Source organism: Anopheles darlingi, chromosome 3 (genome assembly GCF_943734745.1).
Source record: "Anopheles darlingi chromosome 3, idAnoDarlMG_H_01, whole genome shotgun sequence".
Taxonomy (NCBI): domain Eukaryota; kingdom Metazoa; phylum Arthropoda; class Insecta; order Diptera; family Culicidae; genus Anopheles; species Anopheles darlingi.
The window spans coordinates 67320301-67345967 of record NC_064875.1 but is presented as its reverse complement, the minus strand read 5'-3'; the positions used below and the strand labels follow the sequence as shown (position 1 = coordinate 67345967).

The following is a 25667-nucleotide window of genomic DNA, read 5'->3' as shown; positions in this document are numbered from 1 at the left end:
CAGCTTTCTGGCGTTCATGCTGCTGCTGCTGTTGGTGGTGGTTTTTAGCACTACCAACAGTCATCCTTCAGAGTGTTATCGCTTGCGGGAAAATTGTAGGAAAAAGGAATGGGGATTCGGGAATTTCGGGTTTTTTCCCTCCCCTCCCCGGGGAACCGGATGTTCGAACGATAGAGAATACACGCTTGTGAATTTCGGATTTTACGATTATTCCACTTGTTTTCACGATCAAATTTTCGTACCGACGGAGTACACCGGAGTGCTGGTTACATCGTCTATGCTTCGTATAGGAACACGGGGAATATGTTTGCCACACCATCCACACACACCAGACACTCGCTACTCTCTTGTGTCTGTTCAGATTGGTCTGGAGTGTCGGTCTGCAGTCGGTGGTTTGGAAATGTGGCGGATGTGATGTCTGTATCTTGTGAGCGTATGATGGTGAAAGTATCAGACGCCCACCGGTGCTGGCCCGGGTGAGAAACCGATAAGGAACACGGCAATGCGCCAACCACCAACACACCAGAGCAGCGGTCTCGAGCAGCCTCGAGCACCGAACGTTCGGTGGTTCGAACAGCGCCCATAGAGAGAAAGTCATATCCTGCGGGGAATGGAAATCTGTTTTTCCCGGTCTTCATCTTCCTACGCAAGAGAGAGAGAGCATAATGATCGCCATATGTGTATGTGTGTGGCAGGTGAAATGTTCGTGTACAGCATAAACACGAACATTGCATTGTTTTGCGTTCGCCTCGATCTTGTCTCACACACACACGAGATGTTCAAGCAGAACCCCTAATGGTCGCAGCATGGTTAAGGGTGGCAGCATAACGGAACTATGATTTTTATGAGACAGTTTACACCGCGTAAGTGGCACATTGACGTCGAGCGGGCTTGCGGCGAGCTTGTTTAGTGGCGCGTACCAACAGCTCCGAGGGTCTCTTGTGTTATGCTACCCCCGACGAGATGACTGTCGTCCACGAGTCGCAAGAAAACATAGCGAACCCTTGCACCGGGAATCACCCTCCCCATCTGGGCCAACATATAGGCCTCACCGGCTTTGGCTCACATTGAACTAATAAGAAAATGGTCGACATTTTAAAGGCCGGAAAGGCGGAAAGAAAGAAAGCAAATGAACCCGGGTGACCCTTTTTCCGTTGGCCGCCAAGGCAGATAAATGTCGAGTAGTGCCTCGAGTGATGGCCGCAAGCCGTGAAAATGACGTCGGTCAAGACATCGAGGACACTACATGTGAGAACATGGTGCTCCCTTATCTCGACGACCACCGAAACCCATTGGGACCGATGTAACGAAGGCCCTGGGACCGTTGCATGGGATGCAAGGATTCCTTCCCAGATAACAACCCAGCGAGCGAGATGTCACGTGCTTGATGATGGCGGCCAGTGTCCGATCCAAACGAAAGTGAGACCGAGAGTGCCGGTGCGTGTTTGTGTGTGTTTAATATGCGGAGCTTTGTGGGGTTGTTGAAGGAATTTTATGGGATAACTTTTGTGGAGAGCAGAACCATCCCGCACCATGTGTGTGTGTGTGTGTGTGTGTGTGTGTGTGTGTGTGTGTGCGCGTGTCTGTATCTTTTGGTATCGCTTGCACAGCGCCCCCAAATGGGTTGGGCTGAAAGTTTTGTGTTTGTGTGTTTATGGTTCGGTCGCGTGTGTCGTTGTTCATCGCCACATTCCTTCCACAGCTAGCCGTCGTCATCGTCGTCGTTGTCGTCGTCGACGGAAACTTTGCGAGACCAATTGTCTCGGTAGAAGTTTAAATCTATTTTGACTTTCGAACTCCTCGTGAACAGTTTGTCCGGTCAAGTGGTTCCTGCACCGGATAGCTTCATTACGCGTTGGCTTCGGATGGCCGGCCAGTTTTGAGCACTATAGTTTCTACTCCCCAGATTCACGAGTCAGTGAGATATTCATGAGGTTCTCCTGATGGTGATGAGTTTCCTGGACGCATCTCGTTGTGATGAAGAAGTTTCGTGAGTTTGAATAATATTCCTTATAATCAGTTTCATGGACTAAAAGCGTCGATTGTTTACCTACTCGATCTAATGAATTCGTCAGATATAAGTAAAAACAGTAGCAGAGTATAGAAAGAACAATATCCGTGCACCGTCATACACCTTTTGCTTTACAACTTAGCATAAGCTGGTGCAATCAGCAGCGAGCACACACACACGAAGGGCAACGAAGTTGCAATATTTGCAAGTAAACTAACACAAACATCTTGTAGCTCTGAACAAACCTTCCCAAGGTGATGAGGCTACTTATCACCGCATCCAGCGGTGTGGTGTGTCGAGCGTCGCATATCATAGAAGAGGAGACAGACACACTTGCTAACAGCGACTCAGTTGCGGTTACGCCACCGTGTCATGAAGCAGTAACCAAGCAAACCAAAGAACAGCACACAACCAGCTACCAGTTAAGCGGACCAGCTGTTATCGCGACTTGCGACCTTGTCTTGTGCCAAGCATGGGAGAAGCTCGTCGTCTACAATCAACCGGATCATCGGATATTATGAATTCATACCTGGTCCGGTTCCTCAACCGGGCGCTTCAACGTCCAATCGATAGGAAATGTCAACAATATTATTGTTGCGTGCTAATTAATATTGATTGGCCTAGGCCCGGTTTGTGTGTGTGTTTGTGTGTGTTTATGTTTGGAGAAGGTCATACCATACCGACCATGTTGCGGACCACACACAAACAGTTTCAAGGTGTCTCTAGTCTAACGGGTTTGTCTCGTCGTCGTTTTTGATTACAAAATTAGCTTCAACAGTGGTAGGAGAAGAACTCCAAAGACAGCAGCACACGATTGACGGATGATTCGGTTCGGAGGCAGTTAACGATGAATGCAGTTGATTATGCTGCCATTGAAAGGCAGGTGGTAATTGCATAAACTTCGACCGATGACCGATGATGATGGGGTTGTTGCCTACCTGTTTCACGGATTCCAACCATTCCACCAGCATTCCTGCTCCTTCTTTCCTTCCTTGTACAATAGGATTAGTGGTCGGTGTGTGTGTGTGCATGTGTGTTGGTTGGAATGGAATAATCCTCGCCAGAGGCTACGCGAAGGTTTTCCATTCGAGGAAAACCTAATTCAATAATGCGCCGTCACCGGGCGTCACAATTCTGCCGCTCGATGGACAAAATGATGCTTTTGTCCGCTCCGTTTCCAACCAAAAATGCTAACCAGATTATCCATCCTCATCCGCTTCATGTTGACCGAAAATTGAATTATCCTCAATTACCACCCGGCGCGAGGGGGTGCGAGGGGATGAAATCACGAATCCACCACCACCAACGGCGCCAGTGGTGCACTTTCTTGTCATTCTAATTGAAAAGTATTTTGCATCCATTTCAGTCCTTCACAGGACACTCTCTCTCTTGCTCTTCAACAAGGCAGTTGCTGACAAGTGCTGTGCGAGTGTTGATAAGTGGCCGGAAAAAGCGGCCACGGTATGAATCCTTCCAAACTCCCAGAAGCGCAACAGAGACACCGAGAACCGCGGACAAGCTGCATCCATATGCGCTGGTACCTTTCGCACCACACCAACCACCACAGCGACATTAAATGGCGTAGTTTAAGGTGATTGGATTGAGGGAGAAATAATTATTTCCGAAACGATATTATCCGCCCCCCCGGCAGCTGGCACTGCCTCTGCTTGGCTGTGATCGTTGCAAGCCGGACTGCGTCGTGGCGTACCAGCGGCACACCGAGCGAGCGAGCGAGGGATGGAAATTTATGATGCAAATTGAAATTCGTTTCATTCACAAGTGGGATCATAATTAGAGCAAAATGTTGCACACCGGTGCGTGGTGCACGGTACCACACATTGCAGTGGGCATTCTCCCCGGATTATATCGTCCTTCGCTGCATGCGTTCGTTCGTTCGCGGTGTCCACCGAGTGGCGGTCGACATAAATCCACAACCAGAGGGGAAGACAGTGGTAGTGGGGGAGAATTTGTGGCGCGATGCACGTGAGTGCATATGCGTGTGCACGCGCGTACGTATACACGTAATCCACAAGTGATATTCAATTTAATTATTCACGCCTTCGTGACAGCATGCGAGTTGGGTTGAGGTCGGGGAATCGGTTAGACGCGAGAACAATGTCAGTCCTCAACCGCCGCCAGTCAGTAGATTGATGGTTGTGGGAACTGCTGTGGTGCTGACACTCGTTGATGCGCTCAACAAACAAGTTTTCCAGCATTTCATTCTCCCTATAAGAAGATGTATCGTATGTAACTCGCTCTCAAGACTTTGTTAATTAATTGAACCTAATTAGACGCATTTGAAACCACATCCCAATCCAAAAACCTCATTCCGAGCATTCAAAATCACGTGTTCCAAACGTCGAATCGTCGTGTTTCACTCGTTTTCCAGGTTTCCCCCTCAAATCGGCACCGTAAAGGGGGAGGCCCCGAAAACACTCAAATAAACCGATCACGTTCGACCCCGTATGTTGCGCCCGATTTTGGGGGGTCGGAATCTTGTTGCAATATTTACTTTATAGGTGCATGGAGAACCCCACCGCAATGTTGTCACACCCTGGCATGGCCACCCCGCTGGCTAGCTGGCTGGCTGGAGGACCCGAGGAACGGTAGAAATCTGGGAATCTAATTTGGTGTTCCGGCGATTCCGCGCGCAAACCGAACCAATTACTGCCACGTACAGGACAACAGGGCGCCCACCATTTTGCTGCTCACGCAAACCGAACAATCCCACAGCTCAATTTGAGTTTACGGGGAATGGTGTCTCGGGTGGAATGCCGTTTTTGTTTTTGGTTCCGGCTACTCTGTATCTGGATCGAGAATAAATAGTAAATCGTGGCTGGCAAAGGGTGTAATGCTTGGCTCCACCTGATGGCCACCGTCCATCAACATGGCCACCATTGGCATCACACCTACACCCTACCACCCCCGAATGGGTGGCTCGATCTGGATATTCGTTTTCAATGCGAATCTGGCAGCAAGGCCCAGAACACATTAGCGAATAGCACGACGAGAACACTGCGCGCCCTGGACATAAATGCGATGTCGTTGACAATGGACACTTTGGAACCATTACGGGGTGGAGGTGCATCGCGGTGCTACATTGCCATCAATAGATGAGTGGCTGGTTGGTTTGGTGGAGGGCTCCGAAGGTTTTTAGCTGTCGTGACCAAGCGTAAGCAGCTCGTTTCGCACAATTTAGTCCGGTGGGAGGCGATGCAATGCGAATGGATAGATGGATGAACCACTCGCTCCCCTCGTGGGGGAGCGGATGGGGTGTTGCGAACGAATCGGTGACAAAAACTCTATCGACGAAAGCCTCTGGTCTGGTTTGGTTTGGTTTTGTGCTGGGTTTTCATTTGAATTGCTTTTTGTGCGTAGCCGTAGCCCGAATTACGTTCAATTAAGAGGAACGGCGGCATTCTGTGTCGCACTAATTGGAAAAGTTGAGTGCGAAAATTGCACCGAAGGGTTCTTTGGGGCTAAGTACAGCACTTTAGCTAATGGAGAGGGAAGCAGCAGCGGTAGCTAAGTGGAGAGTATTTATTTTAAAATTGTTTCACGAACTGCCCTAGCCCGTTTTAGTTGAACTGAATAACATAGAACATATATAAGTTTAGTTGGTAAAGATTCTTCCTTTTTGCTGTTAAATAATATATTTTAGGGAAGCTATCATTTGTTTAAATCATAAAAGGCATTAAAAGCATGGTTATCTATTATAAACAGGAGTTAAAGTGGATTAGTAAATGCAGTGCAGATGCTCAAAAAGAACATACAACAAGGACGATTATGTATTTTAGTAGATCGAAGCTACAAGGATACTATTCCAGCGTCCTTATGAGAGTAAATTTATCGAATTTCAGACAAAACCTGAAAAGCCCACCAGTTTGTCAGATCTATTCCTTTGTACTGTGTTGTTTGCTTGTGGAATAATAACAATGAATCAGTGGAAGATCTCTAACTATTGTCATTATAGATGTTATCCTTACATCGCTCTCCCCTCTATTGCATAGCAAAATTTAATCATGTAAGATATCAGTTTTCCAATAAATTTATCCAAAGCACACCCTACAGAAAGCACACCACAGCTAAACTGTCCCTAAACAGTAATGTTAACCAACCAGTAAAACAAATCAAATCAACATTCAATCAAGGAACACATCACGATAAACTCCGTCACGACAAAACATGTTGAACCAATTTAGTCATTCTATAGCCGTGGCCACACGGGGCGAAAATTTGCGCGCAAATTTGCACATTAATGCCAAAATGTTTTCGCTTCGTGTGGCAGGGGTAAAAACCCGAAAATTTATGCCGAAATGTCAAACGTATTGTTTTCATCTGTGTTTTGGCCGCTGAAGTTGATTTCCGAATAAATTTTGCAGTTTTTAACGATTTTGTTGCTGTTGCTGTTATATTTATATTAAAAATGCAAAAACAATACGAAAAGAACCTACATTTTCGTAAATAAAGCGTTCGATAGCGTCAAGGGTTCAGCGAAAAAGTCCGCGGACGTATAAAAGTTTGACAGAGTGTAAGGGTTAAGCGAAACCGTTTTGGCATTAATTTTTTCGTTTGCGCTAGGGTTTTCGCCCCGTGTGGCCACGGCTTATGACTTAACTTCGCAAAACGAATCCCAAACACACACACTTCAGCCGTGCCCTACCACTCGTAATTGACATTGCGGTGGCATGATTTATGCTCCGTTCGCTCAACAATATGCAACAAACTCCTTATCTACCCTCGGGGTCAGCTTCCGGCTTCCGGCGCCGTAGAACCGGAACGAAACGAACAGTGGTCCGTCGATGCTCCCCCCCCGGAAACAATATGGTGTGTACCGTTCGCCCCTAGTGAGAAGAATCCTTCAGGACACATTCTGTACCAGCACCTGCAGCGTTCTGGGCTCTCTCTCTCTCTCTCTCTTTCTCTCTCTCCTCTCCAAACAAAAACTATAAACAATTTCATCTGCAAAATCAATTTATCATGCAACCGGAACTGGCATAGTAAAAACCGCCAGCGCGAGCAGTCGAGAGCCCGACCGGATGGTCGGCAGGCAGGCAGGCAGGGAAGCTGGCATTCATAAATGTCAAATCTGCCGCAAATTGTTCTCCGGCCGGCCACGTCACACCATTTGCAGCACACATCTGTCTCTTCTCCAGGCTCCGTCGATAGAAACATTCCTTGAACACGCCAGCTCTGCCAACGGTCCCGGAACCGGGAACCGGAATCCGAGACGCAAGTTCGCAAGCAATAATGTGGACCAAACTCGTATTTATCAAAATCGTAAACAGAACAACACATCTGTGCTGTGGAACCCCGTGCACGTGCCGCCCCCATTCCGGGCGGGGTAAACTTCATTCCGGTCATAAGCCGGCTCGCCCTTGGTATTGCTGCACCCCCTACAAAGCCCACAGTGCTATGGCCTCGCTTCGACTATACACAAGTGTCATAACATATTAGATATTTCCAGCATAAATGTACGAGACGTTGTCGTCGTTCCTGGGGGAGGGAGAGGATGGTTTCATGTTGGGGCGGAATACCGAGCCTTGGCGCTTCTAAATCTTCACCCAATTCGAGATGCTCTCCCAAAAGGCAGGGAGCGCACGACACAGATACCGATCGGAGTCGCATATAGTAATCCAATCTGGGGCCTTCCAAAGGGAAGGCGACGGCAGCATAAATTCCTATTCTTTATATTTCGTATGAAATATTGTTGTAAATTAAGTAATTTTATGTGCCCCGGGTGTTGAATGGCTTCGAGGCGACAGACGCTCGCCTGCAAGAACAGGAATCCGAACCATATCGTATCATGAATTTTGAATGCCTTTTGTGGCGCACAAGTCGACTTGTACCAGGCCAGCACGGTCCTGCCAGATCGAATTCACACAAGCACCATGGCAGCATCGGGTGGGGGGGCCTCGACAGGGCTGATGCTATCGATGGGGAAGAACGAGAACTCCCACTTCCCGGGAAGCGATATTGGAAGAGGCAGGCATTAAGATAATACAGATTTCTCGCCGCTTTTGTGCAGCGACGATGCTACGTGCTGGAAGACAAGTCGATGCCGGAGGACACACACACCTCGGCGCTTCTGCGGTAAACTTCAAATGATGTCGGCTAGTCCCGTTGTCGTCGTTCCGGCCTGTTGCCGCCTGCCAGCCAGCGGCTTCCTTCAGTGCCAAGGAATGCACAGTGCCAGAGCCAACTGGCCGGTAATTGGGAGGAATTTGCCGATCCAGGAGGAATGATGCCGACGAAGTGTGCAAAATGTTGCCTTTACCTCCTTCTCCTCCCCTTTCCCACTTGCAAACTTTGTCGAAAAACGATTGAAGAGAAAAGAGGCGAGATTGAGATGCGAGGGGTTGGGGAAGGGGCTGCCGGGCCGGGAACATCGGCATGGCCGTAGCTCGTGCTGCGGTATCCCAGTAACGGCATCATTTGATCCTCTCATTGGCACCGAAATCACGTTCCCGTTACGATCGGTGGAAGGGGGAAGGGTAGTGAAGGACCCGCAACCCCCCCATCCTCGAGAGTAGTAGTGGTGGCATACCGGAAGTTGCTGTGAATGTGTTCTCTTCTCTCGGTCTCCAGTCTGTCTGGCGAGATCTGGCGAGACCCCCAGGAGAGAACCGGCCCGAGGAACCGTAACGACCAACTGTTACGGTAAGGAATGGTAGCGGGAGGGAAGGACCGGTTCGACCAGCGTTTTCGTTTTCGGATAACCTCCAGCTCCTCTCGCCACTCTTGCCTACCATAATGGCAAAGAAGCTCGAGGAAAACAGCACTTGCGGCTCGCTGTTGCTGTTCGGCTCGGCCCGGAAGATATCCTTCGGCCACTAACGGTATCGCTTTTGGCCACTTTTCACTTCTTTTTCCTCTCTCTTACTCCTGGCATGGCCGTAATGGGTAAACTTTTCGTTCGCCCAGACGGTTAAATAATCGATAAGTGTGCTGGCGGAATCGAGCCGTAAGATGTTGGTGAAAACACGGAAACTAATTAGAAAATTGGATACTAAACGGGCTAGAGCAGTGGCACACATTAGGAGGGGAAAAGCACGTAGTTTAGCAGCAGCTAAGCATTGTAATTCTTTTTGCGGAGTTCTACAGCATCATTCGAAGGTTAGATTACAGAATATTTATATTCTCGGTAACGTTCTTACGTTTTTTTTTAATATTCCTTATAGAAAACGGAATCATGTGTAGCAATTTTTAACAGTGCATTAGAATGTTCACTTCTATTGTCTTTGAAACGTAACTCACACAGTCAATCACAGTCATACTTTAAAAAACATTATCACAATACAAGGTGCGTCATATAAACATTTTTCAACCAATTTTGGAAAATGAAAGAGATTTATTTGGGTTGTGCAATAGAGTTATATGCAAAGTCCTTTGCGCTACGTTAGGGCTTCAGTGTCCCGGAAGACCTTTTTGAAACTGATGCTATATGACGAAATATTCTGGCGAAATTTTTAATTTAATCTACAATGACATAAAGACTTTTGTGAATCTTTGTTAAAACTGCGCTCAATTGAAACTGAAACAGCCACCAAAAAAGATGACGGAAATTGGTGCTGACTGCTGAGTGGAAAAACAAGCTTCAACAACTTAAGAGAAGAAAAAAAATACACAAAAAACTCAACAATTAACCTTAAGCTCTGAGATTCTATGATTGCTTTCAAGTACTTCGTTCCCAAAAAAAGCCCTTGAATTGTTTCCTAGCTGACGAGGGGGCTTCTGAGGGTTTCGCTCTCTCTCTCGAGATTAATAGAACCATCTCAAGCAGCAACCTTCTTCCATTGGTACCGTTGGGCCTCCGAAATCCGCGAAGGCGGAAGCTGCAGACTTGCCTGCGCTGTCAAGAGTGAAAAAAAAGTGAGTCACGGAAGACGAAACACGGGACGGGAACATAACGAACCAGCTCAAAAACTTGCTAACAACTTCATTCAACATAATTTGCACAAATTAAGACCAAGAGCGAAGCGAGCGGGGCCGGGCGCCGTCATTTGAAGCGAGAGCCTCTCGCGTGGTGTGTATTTCCCTTTTTGGAGGGATCTTTTTGCCTCTCGTGTTTTTTTTTCTCCACGGAACTGACGGTTTCCCCCAAACTTGCCGCTACTCATTTTTACGCCACGTCACTCTCGCTCGACGACGGCGCTTGAGACGAGAAGATCCTTGCGTGAAGGATCGTTTGTGACACCCAACGGGGTTGCTGGAGTCAAACTGCCGTCGGAAGATGACAGGCCAGAACAACGGCGAGAAGGAGGGTTTCACTTTCAGCTTCAGCTCACCAACCCTTGAAATGGAGAAGACGCTAGACGCAATGGAGTAGTCAGTGACACCGTTTTCAGTTTGAGCGGAGGTCTGGAGTTGAAAGTGTAAACCAGCAGCCCAGCCCAGGCCAACGCCAGGAAGGCGTTGACAGCGACACCGATTCCGTGACCGGCAGGCAGGCAGACGAAAGTGAAACAAGGGATTCATAATTGGTGGAGGCAACATTGTGCCCCCCCCCCCCCCCCCCCCGGTACGTGAGAGGAACACAACACCACATCTCAGCATGCTGCACGATGCCCGGGCGTGTATGCATAATGAGCTGAAGCCCGAATACCGGATCGCTCCGAAGGGTCCTGGGAATCGGTGTCCTGGGAACGCAAACTTTGACGCAATGAGATTGCCATTGCCATTCGATCCGCCGGCCAAATGACGACGGATCCAGCGCAAATTATGCCCGCTGGGAATCCGCGAAAACCGATACCCAAGAAGAAGCCTCGAAGCCAGGAGCCAATGTCTTGCGGATGGATGTAACGATGTTGATGTGGCCGAATAAGCCATAACTTTCGCGCTCTAAAACGACCAATCCGGGGGCGAAGGACGGTCGGTCGGTGATGTGTCCACGCCATTATCATCGCCATCACCATCATCATCATTTGGATGCCATTAGTCTGGCGTCTACAGAGGGCGTTCGACGACGGGCGTTCACTCCGGGAGTAGCTTTTGCTGTTGATTTCGTCCCACACACACTAATCTGCATACGATTTCAATAAAGCTTTATGTGTATGTCTCCCCTCAGACCACTGGTCGTCAGTGACAACGGCCCGAACTGATTATCTCCATCATTTAGTTCATCCAATAAAATCATCCCAAAACGTGTCCTTTTTCGGGGGTGGGAGGAGAGAGTAGGTGGGCTGCCAGACTATGGGGATAACATTAATGCTAAACTGGATGGGGAGCAGTGGTGGGTCGATGTCTGGCATGACGTAGAGTTCACAGCTTCAAATCACTGCTCACCATCACCGGGCATGGCATGGTGTGGCTGCTGCCACCATGATGACGACGTGATGATGATGCTGATGATGTTGTCGATATGCACACAGCAGGACGAGACCATGAAGCTCTCTCTCCCTCTCACTCTGTCTCGAAATCTCTGGCGGTTTTGAAATTCCCTCTAAATAAACCTTCTCCGCTCACTCGCACTCCCGCGCCAAAAAACGACCACATCAAACGGGAGCATTAACCAACGAGGTTGAGGTTAGTTTAAAACTAATTTTCACCATCACCCGGGAGTGGGGCAAGAGAGGCTCTAGACACGGCTAGAGAGAGTGATGGAGCACCCCGGGCCACAGACAGCAGATCACCGGCCACATGTTGGCTGGTTGTTGAGTAAACATTCGAGCTGCGAGCTGCGAGCTTCGAGAGATTCGTTTAGCTTGTTTATCTGACCTTTTGCGGGTGGGGAGGGGGAGGGGGGGAATCATGCTGCATGTATGCTGCAGAGTGGACCATAGAACGCAAGCAGGCTCTTGTTGTTGATTAGAGAGGTGTTTAGAGTTAATCTACGGAGCCTCATTCACTCCCATGGCATTTCTCACTCTCTCTCGTTGGCATTTATCGAGCTTTCGAGCAGGTTTCAATTACGGGCGGCCTTGGGGAATGGCGCTTCAAATATGAAGCCACCACTGAAAACTGGTCAACCATTTTCACACCGTTGAGTTTGGGATGATTTATGAGCCATCCCATTACTCATTGATCAATGAGTTCCGTAATTCCGTGCGGTGAGAACAGGTCGAAGCCATTTGTACGTTCGTCCCACTCGAAAGAAGCCAAAGAGGTTGCAGCACGTCCTCCTTCATGGTTGTTGCTGCTGTTGCTTGAAAGTGACACTTCGGATCACCCGGTAATTGCGTACTGCCTGGCAAGTGAAGAGGAAACGTTCGGTTCGAGAGTAAATCCCCCCAAAAAAATGAAACCTGACCAACGCTCATTCCCACCGGGCGCTCCGAACCATAAATCAATCATCAGTTCCGCGCAGTTCACGATGGTGTGTTGGTAGGGAGTACAGTAGAGTTTTTGCAGCCACTATTAGCCATCCACGGCTAATGACACTGCCGACAGCGAGGCAAAAAGCTTGTCGCTTCGTGCGAAACTAGTTACTAATCCCTCACGCAGCGGGAGAACGATCGCTCGAACCTCGCCACTAAAGAGGGTTCCGGTCACCGGTGCGCGATGAGTCAACAGAGCGGGAGCCTCTTACTTTGAGGTTCTCATTTTATATTTTGCCGGTTCCGGTACAGCAACACCAAGGGTCTTTCCACCAAGAGTCTCATCGATGACACTCAACGAACGGCGACAGACCGCGACCGAGCCAAAGAGATGCCACAAGAAGCTCGCCATCATCGATCGGCATGGCCTTGGACCTTGACGGTGATTACCGGAGAGGCCCGGCACGCACACTGAACCTCACCGAATTATAGTAATCAGCGACGGCGCGCACTGATGGATCCACACCGGCTGCTGATGTCCTTGGCCGATGATCTGCCGATTTGCCGCCGCGCGCTGAATGCATTACAATTAATTCCATTCCGTCTGGCAATCAAATCGAACAGAACATATTCGGGTGCCCCTTCCCCCGGTGTGTATCGAGCGTGTTTCCGGTGCTCGATGTCCTATATGCGTGTGTGTGTGCCCGATGGAATGGAAATACTTTACTGGCACAATTTATTTTTCCAAGCGAACGCGTCCAAAATGACGTGTTCGACATTGAAACGGTAGGTTCACGAGCAAAGTCTGTCTGTCTAATCATGGAAATTTGATCGAAATTATCCAATCAACGAACGAAATAGATTGTTTTAAAAATTATCTAAAGCTCACTCAGTTCACTCAGCGAGAATTGCTGCGCATTGTGGAAGGACTCGCGTTTGTGGCCCCAAAAACCATCAGAGCGCCACGGATCGATCGACAAAAACTTATCTCATTTCAACAACTAGCATAAACACGAGGACATCATCAGCCCCAGCTTCGATCAAACAGGAACTTTCGTTTCATGTTGCGTCGCGAGCGTGACAAACCAAACTTCGTCTACGGTTTGGGGTTTGTGCGACTTCTACTTTTATCTTTGAATCGATCGAATCGAGCTCACAAAACTCATCGATGCAAATGTGTGTTCTATGATTGAGAACCGTGAGGGGAGCGGGTGCCCGCTTGCTTGTTGACATTGGCGCAACCGATAAAACATCAAAACATTCCTCCTCCCAACAACATGCCTTGTGTTTATCGAGTATCATCATCGTGCTACAAATGGACCAAGGGAACACCACCACTTGCGCCAGAACCTATCGACGGTCGGAGCTAACCCCACAAGGGGGACATAAAACGACAGAAAAACTCCAATTGGAAGCTCTCGGTCCTTCCGAAAAGTTTACTGGCTACTGGGTATAGAGGGCCGCGGCCAAATTCGGGCTTTGATGAGACCCCAAAATCAATCGAATGTTTATGTTTCATCATAATCAAAGATTTATTTTGCGGAAAGCGGAAACGCAACCTGCACCCCCGCCCCACGCACACCACTGCTCTGTACGGAGTCGACAAATGTCGGAAATACGTTGGAAACTGTTTCGCAAATAACTCTCGCGTAACACGAGCTACTATTGCTGGTGGCCAGAGGATCAATTTCGAGAGTAAACTGTGCGCTCGATGCCAATAGTCGGTCAATAGAGCAGCGGCAATTCAATTCAATTTACAAATTTACTGAACTATTGATTTAGAATCGAGATCGAGAATCGGCCTCTCAGATCAACAGTTCGTCTAGAATGAATAACCCCATAGTACTGGAATCTAGAAGCCTGCGTATCGCTCAGATCGCTTATAAGGAAGAGACCTCCATTAATTGCTCATTCGACGACGCAGTTTAGCGCCATTGGCATCGCGCAATCAACTGCTTCCATCCATCACTGTCACTATGTACTTGGTGTACTGCGCACCGCGCGGGACAAACAAAGGTTACAAACTGCTGGTGGTTTCTGGGGTTTCCGGATCCAATCCCAGCGACACACACCGGAACGATCAACAGTTCCACAGCGCCACACGTGGAAACCCCATGCTCTTATGTAATCTTCCATCGGCATCACCATCAACCCAGCGTGTGTGAGAAGTTCTCTAAACAAAGGCAAAACCTCAATCACCTCAGCGACCCCAACAAGCGAGGGCAAGACGTGAGCATTCGCGCCAAAAAGCCAAACGCAATTGTGCTCGAGCACACACACACACCTGGGGAGCACGTGTTCCATCGTCACGGCCTCTGTTGTTCACCATCGCACCTCGCGTCGTGTCAACAACACGGAGAAGAAACCTTGACAAAGCGCGACAAACGCACAACAACGCTGGATGGATCATCGGACCATTATCGATATCGCGCGTAGCTTGTGTGTTTTCGAAGTACTTTAAGCGTGCTCGAGCAGCCATAGCAACTGCGCGCGACTGTGTGTCTCTTTTGTTGATCCGAACCGTTGCTGGAAGACCGCGAAGCTATGCGAAGCGACACACCGGCGGATAGAATGTCGGACGCGGTTGGCCTTCACCTCGAGCGATTGCCGTCTTCCAGCAATTGGATGGTGCGATGACGACGCGCAACGACGGGCACCGAGCATAAATGTATGTCATTGCTAGGTTACCCCCTCGGCACGTCGTCATCCGCGTGCGGAACCAAATTTGGTTTCGTCGCTTACGCCGAGCGTATCCTATATGGCGCGCGGGACGCGTAGAAGCTGCAATTGCGTTTCGTCTCGTTACTTCGCAGACATACTAATGAGGTCGTAAAGAAGTCGCAGAAAGAAGAAGCAGAAGGTTGATCCAGGGCTTTTTGTCCCCAAAAAGCCGTGACCATCGAGCGACATGAATATTGATGCATGGCGTGTACGGTGGCCATAGTCTAATACCAAATCAAACGCTGAGCTTGCACCACTCGGTCGAGCCTACTTTGGAGACACATAGTAAACAGGGTACTAGTAGCTTACTTTGGCCTTGTCTGTCCCCAGGAATCATTGGATTCCGCAAGACTGTGCTCCTGTCAGCGATCAGGCGTAGCTACCGCTAACGATCTTTCAATTCATTTCCTTCAATTTCCAGACGAATAGACAGCAGATACAGGACAGCTCGTCCCGGCTCCGTCGATATCGGGAACCCTAATTGACTCATCTTGTCGTTGTTGATGGCTCTCGCGTCACTCCAGGCGCTCCCTTTTCAGCTTTCGCTTTAAACCGTCAAGGACGGGTTCGTTACAGTTACGGCCTTCTCCGTCCAGTCCCGGAGCGTCCTCTTCTTATTGATTTCGTTTGGCGAAGATTCGCGTAACGGTATTACTTACGTGACCGATTTTTCCGAAACCCCCAGCCACTCCCACGGTCCAAAGCCGAATCACCGAAAGGAAGAAGAGAAGAGCCCATCCGTTCATCCGTTGGGCCCATTCCTTTTGTTCCTTTCCTTTTTTGGGGGATTTTGAGGAAGCACAGCACAGACTAAACCAGGGCTGAGATGGAGACCGGCTTACTGATGAGATTCTAACGAGATGTGTCCGCCGGGATGCGATGAAGCGAACGGAACAAGTCATCCGGTCAGCAGCAGCAGGCCCAGGGAACTATCGAGCTGGCGACAGATCGTGGAAAAGGGATTCACGATACACGCGAGATTCGAGGACAACAAATCCGGAACTGACACGAGCCGATAAATAATTTCCCGAGATGAAAGAAATGCCCAACGATATCGGTTGGTCGCTTCGACGAGACGTGGTCTTGGAATGTGGACCGTGTCGTTGCTGTCCGTGCTTTGTTCCGTGAAGGACTCCGTCGCCGAAAGGACGAGAGAAGGTGTTATTTCGTAGGCGACGATACCATGAAATATTCAATATCGACAACCAATGTGTGTATCGATAGATGTGAGCGGGCCATCGACTGACATCAAACACTCCAGGACACCAATCGTACACGCCGACCGTACCCCGATCGGCTGTCGTGCGTTGAAAGGATTTTGATCCCAACCGTACGAAGAGGTCCGATGAACAGTTCCCAGAAGCAGCAACACCTTCAGCACTTTGTTCGATAAAATATGGAGGTCCAGCGGTTCCGGTAGCAGAACGAAAGGAATTGCCAATGCGACCGAAGTGTCAACAGCAAAATGCTTCAATTCCGGTTAAAGCCGACATCACAGAACAGCAGCAACAACTCTGAGTGATAGTCACATTTATCGGCGTGTTAAATGAATCCAGAAATGAGATTTTACAGCATATGAAATCATATTGAATACTAAGGTTCCACGACAGACATGGAACACCGAGAAGGCCTTCCTACTGGTAACAAAATCACGATGAATGACAAAGATAAATACCACCAAACCGAAATGATGTTTCCAATCGTTTATCGTTTGGCCTTCCCTTCACTCCAACATATTTGTTTATCTTGGGCTCTTCCGAGAGGCGAAGGTTTCGAACTCTTCCACTTCTCTTCCGGGAAGCCATACCACCGTACGTCCAACAATCCTCGAAAGGATACTCACAATCGGATTTGGGTACGCATCGAAAAACACCTTTAGGGCACTCTGACCTAACCTTCGGTGAGGCCCAACTCCGCCAGTGTGTGTGTGTATCATAGGGAATTAGGTTTCCAGCTTGTGACTCAATTGATTGCTCGATTCTGTTATTCCCTGGGTTGCGGCGTTGTGTTGGGGTGGCCGGGATCGCCGGTTAAACGCATTTTCACTTCACACCACACCCCGCGGACCAGCGAACACTCGTCAAGCGTAGCAAAAGCGGAATACCAGCGGAAGTTACCGCACAATGTGATGCAATTTAAATTGCTAATTTGGTGAACAGAGAGAAAGGATAGAGAGACCGACCGGGCGCCGTTTTTCTGCAGGAAAATAATAATAATAAAAACAAAACCCAACATCCCGCGAAGGAAGTCGCCATCGTCGACGTCGTCGTCGTCGAAGTTTCTCCTCGAAAGGGAATTGGTGAGAGACGAGGCGCGCTCGCACCACGAAAGGATCTACTCTCGTCTAACCTTCTCGTCTGGTGATGCTGTTCCATAAAACACTGCGGCACAACCTTGTCAGTCCTTCCAGGGAGCCTTCGCCGTCACGGAAAGGCCTCCCTCGCCCCACAAATTTGCCGGCAAAGGCAAAGAAAGGTAATCAAATTGTACGACAAGCTTTCGCTTGTTTTCCCATTTTGGGCGAAATCAACATTGGCCACCCCAGCCCCATCCTCAGACCCCTTCTTGACGGGCTGGGGGGCCTTAAGGTGACACACAGAACACCGGCGAAGGTCGCGGTGAAAGTGACTGACTTGATCGGGCGCAAACTTGGAGTAGCAACGGTAGCGCCGCGACCGACCACCTTTCGCGATGGAAAGAATATGAAATAGGTTCGTCAGAAGGTCTGGTTGGCATCGTAAATTGTATGCAAATTTATTCATCCATCTTCCTTCTGGTGACGCTTTCTTCTTTCGCTTGAAATTGAAAATAGACGAGCACGATGCCAAACCGAGCATCGTGAACACGGATGACGCCTAACGGAGGCCTATCCGAGGTGAGTTGAGATGCCGGGGAAAACTGGAGAGGCATTTGGACGGACGCGCGGCCGTACTAGAGCAATCTGAAAGCTTTATTCGCCTGGTCCTGGTCAATGGATGCCACATAACATGGTACTGTGCTAATGGAATCGGTGCGATCGCGTTGGAGTAATATTTTAATTTTCCGAAAAAAGCTAGTTCCGCTTCCACTTCCACTTCCCGCCAGTGGGCGTCAACAGTGTCGTTACAGCGCGTGCCGGTGGTTCATTCCGAGGGGGCACAGAATTTTGCCGGTAGCCGGGGGGTTTACGATTTTATCGCGCGTTCGGTGTGTTTAGCATAAGCAGAACCTTCGCACACGCACTGAACACAGAGGGCAGAGGCCGAGCTCAATATCTAATGAATTTTCATCGAACTCCCGGGGCCAGGACCACGGGCCTCTGATGCGCACCGCTACCACTCTGCTTTGCATACAAAGTGAAGCAGAACGGCGGCGCTCGGAAGCAGCTTTTGGCTTGGTTCGTCTCAACCAATACAGGCACCGCCGCCATACCATCGCCGGGGATTCACCTTTGGTTCACCTTTGATGAAACCTTCAACCCCCCCCCCCCGGGAGAGTTCCCCAGAAACCGGGGAAGCATAAATCGGACGAGACGCTTCATCGACGAGCTCGAATGCACCCCCGGGAAACGCCCGGGCCTCCTTTCGTTGCTTGTTAGCATAACAAAAGCGACCTTTGGGACGCGGTTCGCTGGTGTCGAAGGTACCGAAAAGTCGGCCTCTCGTTCGACCCACCAGTGCTTTTGCCAGGGCAGCATCGGATTAACGGTGTGCCTGCACGAGATGTCTATGCTGTGCTGGGGATCGCTATGCTCCATAACCTCCATAGCAACGGACCCACGGGCATCACCCCACGGCTGACTTGACTTGTAACGTTACATGTCGGTGCCTTTCGGACGTATTGATGAACCATCACCGTCGTCTTACTGATTGGACCGACCTCCAGATGCCACAAATGAACAGCATGTTTTCCGAGTTTGTTACATCGCTGTTGTTACATAGTGGCAAAGGCTGGGTGGAAACTTTCACATGCCAAGCCCTTTTCAGCTCTTTAATACACAATTACCACCCTGGGCAAAGCCACCAACCGTTGACAGCGATGAAATCATCATCATCTGACGGCCCCCACGACAACAACGACGCCCAGCAACGTTTTCACGCGACGCTGGCCACGGCGCAACGAACAGGCAACAATGCAAGTGCCACTTCCTGTCGAACTGTTCGCCTTCTTCTTCCGAGGAGAAGGAGGAGTGGCCCGCCATTAGTGGTGATCGCGTCTTGGTTGGTTTTGGAAGATCACTCCACCGCGAAGACGCTTCGTCTCTTCACGCGTTATGCGTCATACTTGCCCGCGCATCGCATTGTTGACCTTCCATTTTGGTGGGCGGGGTGGTGCCGGTGCGCTTTCAACTGATAAGCGATTCCTGCACGAACGAACCACAGACCTCAAACGACGCGGCATTCGTTATGAATTCGTTCGAAAACATTGCGACATAATGCGGGGCTGCAGCCGCACGAGTGTCCGACGCGTGACCTTTTCCGTGTCATAAAAAGGACATAAAAAGCGGCACGAGGGGAGCGAAAAGCGACAACAATGGGATGGAAGTAAGAGCTCGTTGTGTAACTCTGGGGGGTCTCTCGGAATGGCAAACAAAACTTTTACCAGAGAAAGCAGAACCCGCCCCAAACAGACTCCAATTCAATTGGAAGCAAAACCCTCAATGAGCACGACCGGAGAGAGTCCCCAGATGGCGGATGCTAATGCGCTTCCGTTCAACAAGGATCCTCCAACCTCGGCCGAAGGTCCACTTAGGAGATAAAGCAGATTTAAGATGTTTATGTAAATATTTTCCCAACATTAGGCTTTCCACGGCTTGCAGATGAATGGGAAGCTCGAAAGCGTAAACCACTCGGAATCCTCCCCGGAACCAAAGCGAACGCTCAGCTCAAGAGAAGCAACCAAACTATTGCTGGTCTACTGGCCGGTGCCATCTGGGACCCCACCTGGGGCTAACCTAATTAAACAAAACTTTATCCATAAAGACAACCAAAAGCCCACCGCCAAAGTTAGCAAGTGAGCAAGCCTTTCGTGGCGCACAAGACGCAGAAGGCAGGATATCGCGCACAAAGTGCCGATCCGCTTCACGTTATCCTTGATACGACGCACGGAACATGAGGCCGAGCTGGAATCGAAATCTAACACTGGCCACGAATAAGAACCACAATCGTCTATGCGCGCGGTCTTGTGGCACATTGTCTTTGCACGCGCGCGGTGCTGGTGTGCTTTGTGTTTCATACGCCGCGTTTCATCCCTCCGTACTGCCGCCGTACAAAGTGCAGAGTGCTGCATTTCATTCCATTTTTACACACAATAGAAATCATTATTAAACATTTCTGCTGTCGCGGTTGGTTGCGTTTTGGCATTGGCTGGCAAGGGCTGGGGCCTGTGGCTGGCTCCATGCACGGTCGAAGAAGCGACCGAAATGGATGGAGGATCCGTCCGTGCGTTCGTTCGTTCGCGAACGAACGACTCCAAAACCGAGTGCTGAACACAACAGAAGAAGCATATTTCACCTTTTCAGCAACAGCAGAGCAGTCCGAAATGTCGCCGCCGTCTCCGCCACTGCAGCGCTGCTGGTAAGTTTCCCGGTTCGCTGCGCTCCGCTGAGCCGCGAAAACCGCCACAAAGGGAGGGAAGGAGGCCGTGGCCGTGCTGGATCTCTCTCTCTCTTTCTCTCTCGTCATCATAAAACGAAGTAGAAACGTTTCGTCGCCGCTGACTCTGGGTCTGACCTTTTCCGTCCCGTAGCCGAGCTAGTCGAGCATGACGGCACGCAGCTACGGGGAGGGAACCACCTCCCCCACCCCCCTCACCGCATCACTTTGCGGACCGCTACTTCCGCCGGAAGCCACGAGGCGCAACGGACGTCAATCCGACGTCGGTTGCGGTACGCGCGGAGCCCTCCGGACGAAACAATGTTCGTCCTGGGAACGGCGTCATCAGGACACGCGCTTACCTGGCGAGGGAGGGGTGTGTGTGAGTGAGCGGAAGGGAGCAAGAGCAACTTCGAATGCCTGTGGTAGCCCATCATCATACCAGGATTAGAAACCAGCCAGGATTCCTAGAAATGTGAAGCCCGAAGGAGAACGGCCGTAATGGTGCTGCTGCCGCTGGGCGCGTCCTACTCCGTGGCGTCCTTGGCATGGTCCGTCGACAACAGGATTTGGCTGTTTAATTAAAACCCTCCCCGAGATAAGCGAGGATCTTTTTGGGTATCACTTCGACCGAGAACCAACCTAGGAGTCTTTTCTGCCAAAGGCCAAAGGAACCGAGCCTACATTGTGTGCCTGACTCGTTGGCTTTACTGGGACAAGGGAGAGGATGCCTAGAACCAGCCAGAAGACAGGCCGCGTACACACACACAAACATCCGAATAGCTACGCAACATCGAACGGCCAAATTGAGAGGATTGAGGAATCCCCGGATTGCACTTCGTATCTGGATACGATCAGAAGTTCGATTCCTCGCTTTCTCTAGTCTAGACAAAGCCTTTCAATCCTAAAGCTCTCGAGTTGAATACAAATAGTATTCTCAAAATTGTATTCATGAATATACCGCAGCTGGACTCGGAATCCATCCATCTGGAGTCGTCCGGAGAGGATACACAACAACTGTCCACTGGAAACATGATTGGAAAAAGTTGATGCTGCGCTGCTTCTCCCTCCTAACGACTTCCGAAAACGGTAACCGTACCGTAACCGAAGCAAATCCCTTGACCATATGGCGTGCCACACGCTACCACAATGTGTGTGTGTGTGTGGCATAATACACTGATTACTTTATTATCATCGCGCCCGTGAGCACGTGTGCGCGCGTGTGTGTGTGTGTGTGTGTGTGTGTGTGTGTGTGTGTGTGTGTGTGTGTGTGTGTGTGTGTGTGTGTGTGTGTGTGTGTGTGTGTGTGTGTGTGTGTGTGTGTGTGTGTGTGTGTGTGTGTGTGTGTGTGTGTGTCCCTCCTTTTATCTCTCCCTCGACCATCGTCACTGTTGTCGGTTGTTTGGATCCTTATGAGGATGCAGAAGAAGAAGACAAAAAGAAATGAAACGTTCACTTAAGAGCCCTTACCAATGTCCTTTCCAGCTGACCCTCTTCATCACCGGAGTGCCTGCTCAAGAGGGAAGGCTTCACTTCCTCTTCCAGAGAGAGAAAGAGAGAGTCGTTCCGCATATGTTGCGAACGAGCATGTTATATGACCTTCCCCTCCCCCGTTTCATCTCCTTTCGTCATCGTCATGACGAGGTTGGCGAAGGACTTCAGATAGCAAGCGGTTCCACTCGAGCCCAGTCCGGACCTAACAACTGACTCACTGACTCGATTCGATGGATTTAGATCTGTATTCTCGTCCACACCATAGGTCGATGATATTCATTTTCTGTAACATGCTCAAGCACCACACTACCACCAGCAGGACGAGCTAGATGTTTTCATTTTTATCCTTCCTTCCTTCCTTCCTTTTGCTGCCGACAATGAACTCGACGAAGCCAAACCGTTCGGCACGTATACCGGTAGCGTACCTCTAGTCCTCTAGGGGCCAACCGGATGATGTTTGCTTTAAATAGGAAACAACATTCCTTCCAAACCTCCAAACCTTCTGCTCTTCCTTCGGCCACTACGTCGGACGTAATCGTCACACAGGATTAGCTCAGAAACGAAGCATAGCGGAGTATCCTTACGGATCTACCATCCCAGTCGCTGCCTTGCTTGTTGAGAGAAGGCAAAACGAAAAACATGGACAGCAAACATTCAGCAATAAAAACAGACCATCTATGAACGGCAGGGGGAGGGACCTGCTTCCGGAGATAGTCCGGATTCATGGTCCAACGTTACTTCTCTCGAGATGCTAATCCAAGGCCAGTAAGGATAGCATTATGATGCGCTCGGAGGATAAAGTCTTCGGGCGTCACGGTTTAACCGTCGGAGCTAACCACCGGATTGGATTTGTACACCATTTTGTAGCAATAATACAGTCGATATACAGATGGTGCCATCGTCTCAACATCGTCTTTTTTGGGGGGCGACAGGATGTTGTACTCGAAAAGAATGGTCGTTCGAGCATGTGTTACACGTGGCAGTCGATTTGCTACGGAACGAGCGGGTCAAAACATCATCAACGACATCAGCCACTCGGTTCAGCTTTCCTCTACTGCTAAGACAGGTATTAATGATCAGCCCCGGACCATCATTTCATCCTCGTGTTTTGGTCGATGTTAAACATTAAAAAGAAATGAAGAGAAAAATGGTTCAAAAAGTATTATGAATGAAAACCAATTTCCTGCGAGCTTTCTTAATCGAGAGACCGCTTACGCCCGACACTGTGTCAGCTTTGGAGGGACCCCAGGGATGAGTTTCAAGAATCTATAAAAACTCGGAACCGGCTTAGGTCGCCCAGCACCTCGTGAGCTCTGAGTGCTTGACGAGCGATGAGCAAACGCAGGCCACATGTTTCATTAAAACCGTTTTCCCCCTTACGTGCATCCAAAGTCCGGGGTGTGTTTGCTTTAACGTTCACGGTTCCACCCGGGGCAACTATTACTATTTGCAGTCCATAACGAGCGAGCGAGTCCTCCGCCGACTACGACGACGACGACGACGGCTAATCAATATCGGCTTTTAACACAGCACATCTGTTAGATGTCACGGACCGGAGCAGCAAGCAACGGTGAGGGTTCCCAACGGCCAACCGTCCCTCCCGGTAAGAGCGCTTACAGCCCAGCATCGCTTACTGGTGATGACACCGTCCTACAGGCGGCCCGGGGACTGCCATCGTCATCATCATCATCATTCTTGGTTGGTTGGTTCTACACTTTGGGTGTTTATTATTTGTCGACAAAATTAACTTCCCGGTCCGGGGCATACGGGACCAGGGCGGCACCGATAGCATTGATGTGCGCGCGAGAGCGCACGAGCATCAGCACCCCTCCCCGCCCTGAAGGTATTCCCACGGCACATGACACTCGGTGGTGCGTACTTCATTACGCGGCGTGTGTTGCTGCGACTGTGACACGTGCATAGCCGAAGGGTGCATCGAACTGTTGCTGGTGTTGCTAGGCAGAAGTGTGCGCCGTTGCTAGGCGACGGAACCGAAAAGAATGTCAGCTGGAGCGTCGCATCGAGTGCAGCATACGGCGACCGTTAGCGAGGATGAATCGAGAATGGTGGAAGTCATTGTACTCTAGTTGCTGCAAAGCTTCAGGCCATCGCTACGCCATCGATCACGCGCGTCCTCCAAATTTATCTAACAAATCCCCCCCGACAGATTGAACAGATGCGTTGTGCTAATTGAAAATGTGATGCTTACATATTGTTTATTTAACATGAAATCAAAGATTAGATCTCCTCTTCGTGAGTATGATCGTACCATAGAATTCTGGTGCTGCTGATCATCATTCAAAATGTTGTGCCAGAAATGTCTGTGAGACATTGTACTGACCGCTAACACTGAATTATACTCGGCTAAAAACGAAACCAACATTCTGCACATATTGTACCGATGATAAAGTTCAAAATATGCTGAGTTGAACTTTCCTTTTTCCATAATTAAATTCAACCAACTCAATTTAACATCCCACATTGACCATGCAGCACACATGCTTGTCGCACGACAACTCGCTCAACCGTCGCAATGCGGCCATCGTAAAAAGCCAATTAAATAGCTAATGCAGCTCCGAGTTAAACGTCATCCACCACCATCACCATCGCCAGCCGCACCATCGTCAGCGTCATCGTTTTTCCGCCATGTTGATGTTTGCTGATAGCGATTAAAATGAAATACGGACACACCACCAAGAGGACAAGACAGGACGGACGGACGGACGGACGGACGACAACTTTTCCGCTCGGTATGACTGGAAATCGATTTACACAACTTTTTGGCCACGACCCGGTTATTAAAACTTTTCCGTCGAGGAGCATCGAGCTCCATGGCCAGTGCTCCAGCAGTGCAGCAGCAACACAACAACCACACGGAGGGGAAAAAATGTACAGAAAGCAAACGGGAATTACATAATTTGATGCCTGGAATAAGCGGAATAAATACGTTTTGGCTACAAAATCGCTGTTCGCTGAATAAATCAAAACGCCACCGCCAGCGTGGCGTCCCGTGGTAGCTCGATCTCGATTAAAAAACTTTTCCATGGAGAGCGACACGAAGCGGCACGTGAAGTGAAGCTGTGGAACCGGGGAATAAAAAGGAAATGCAAAAGCAACTCACAAATCATTCCTCCAAAAACCGCTCCGATGCCAAATCGGGGATACCCGGATGAGACTTTAATTCAATCAAACTTTGTCGGTGTCAGTCGTCCTACTTATCATGTCCACCGACCACCGCCGCCTGTCCCACGATGAAGTAACCATTGCACGCCTGGTTGCGCTTTAGTGATTATGGGATTTACACGGCTCCAGATTTTCGTTTCGCTTTCGGTTTGTCATTCCAATCACGGACAGCAGCAGCATAAGTAAAACGGCAACTTTTCGCATTCGCAAGAAACCAATCAAACATTGTGCACTTCTCTTGTTCATACACCGCTCAATGATCTCTTCGCCTCCGAATCGGTAGCTCAATTGCTAAAACAAACTTCCGACGAAGGCAGACGGTCCGGCCAATTACTTGCGGCGTTTAATTCTAACCATCATAATTCCATCACTTCGCAAGATTGAATGGTGCCGAAAGGGGTTCGAGAGCAAGCGCAGAACAAAGAGAAA

The 25667-nt window shown here is 49.5% G+C and overlaps 3 protein-coding genes across 3 annotated transcripts in view; 1 reads left to right on the top strand and 2 right to left on the bottom strand.

Moving 5' to 3' along the window:
- The window catches only part of LOC125954766 (filamin-B), a 73635-nt gene extending 62224 nt beyond the window's left edge, over positions 1–11411 (top strand). Inside the window, exon 10 of the transcript XR_007469061.1 lies at positions 11401–11411. The gene's annotated coding sequence lies outside the window, so the exon portion shown is untranslated. The remainder of the gene's footprint in view (positions 1–11400) is intronic.
- Positions 1–25667, bottom strand: part of LOC125954772 (probable methyltransferase TARBP1) — a 321619-nt gene that overhangs the window by 176845 nt on the left and 119107 nt on the right. The window lies entirely within an intron of this gene.
- Positions 1–25667, bottom strand: part of LOC125954782 (uncharacterized) — a 111236-nt gene that overhangs the window by 18863 nt on the left and 66706 nt on the right. The window lies entirely within an intron of this gene.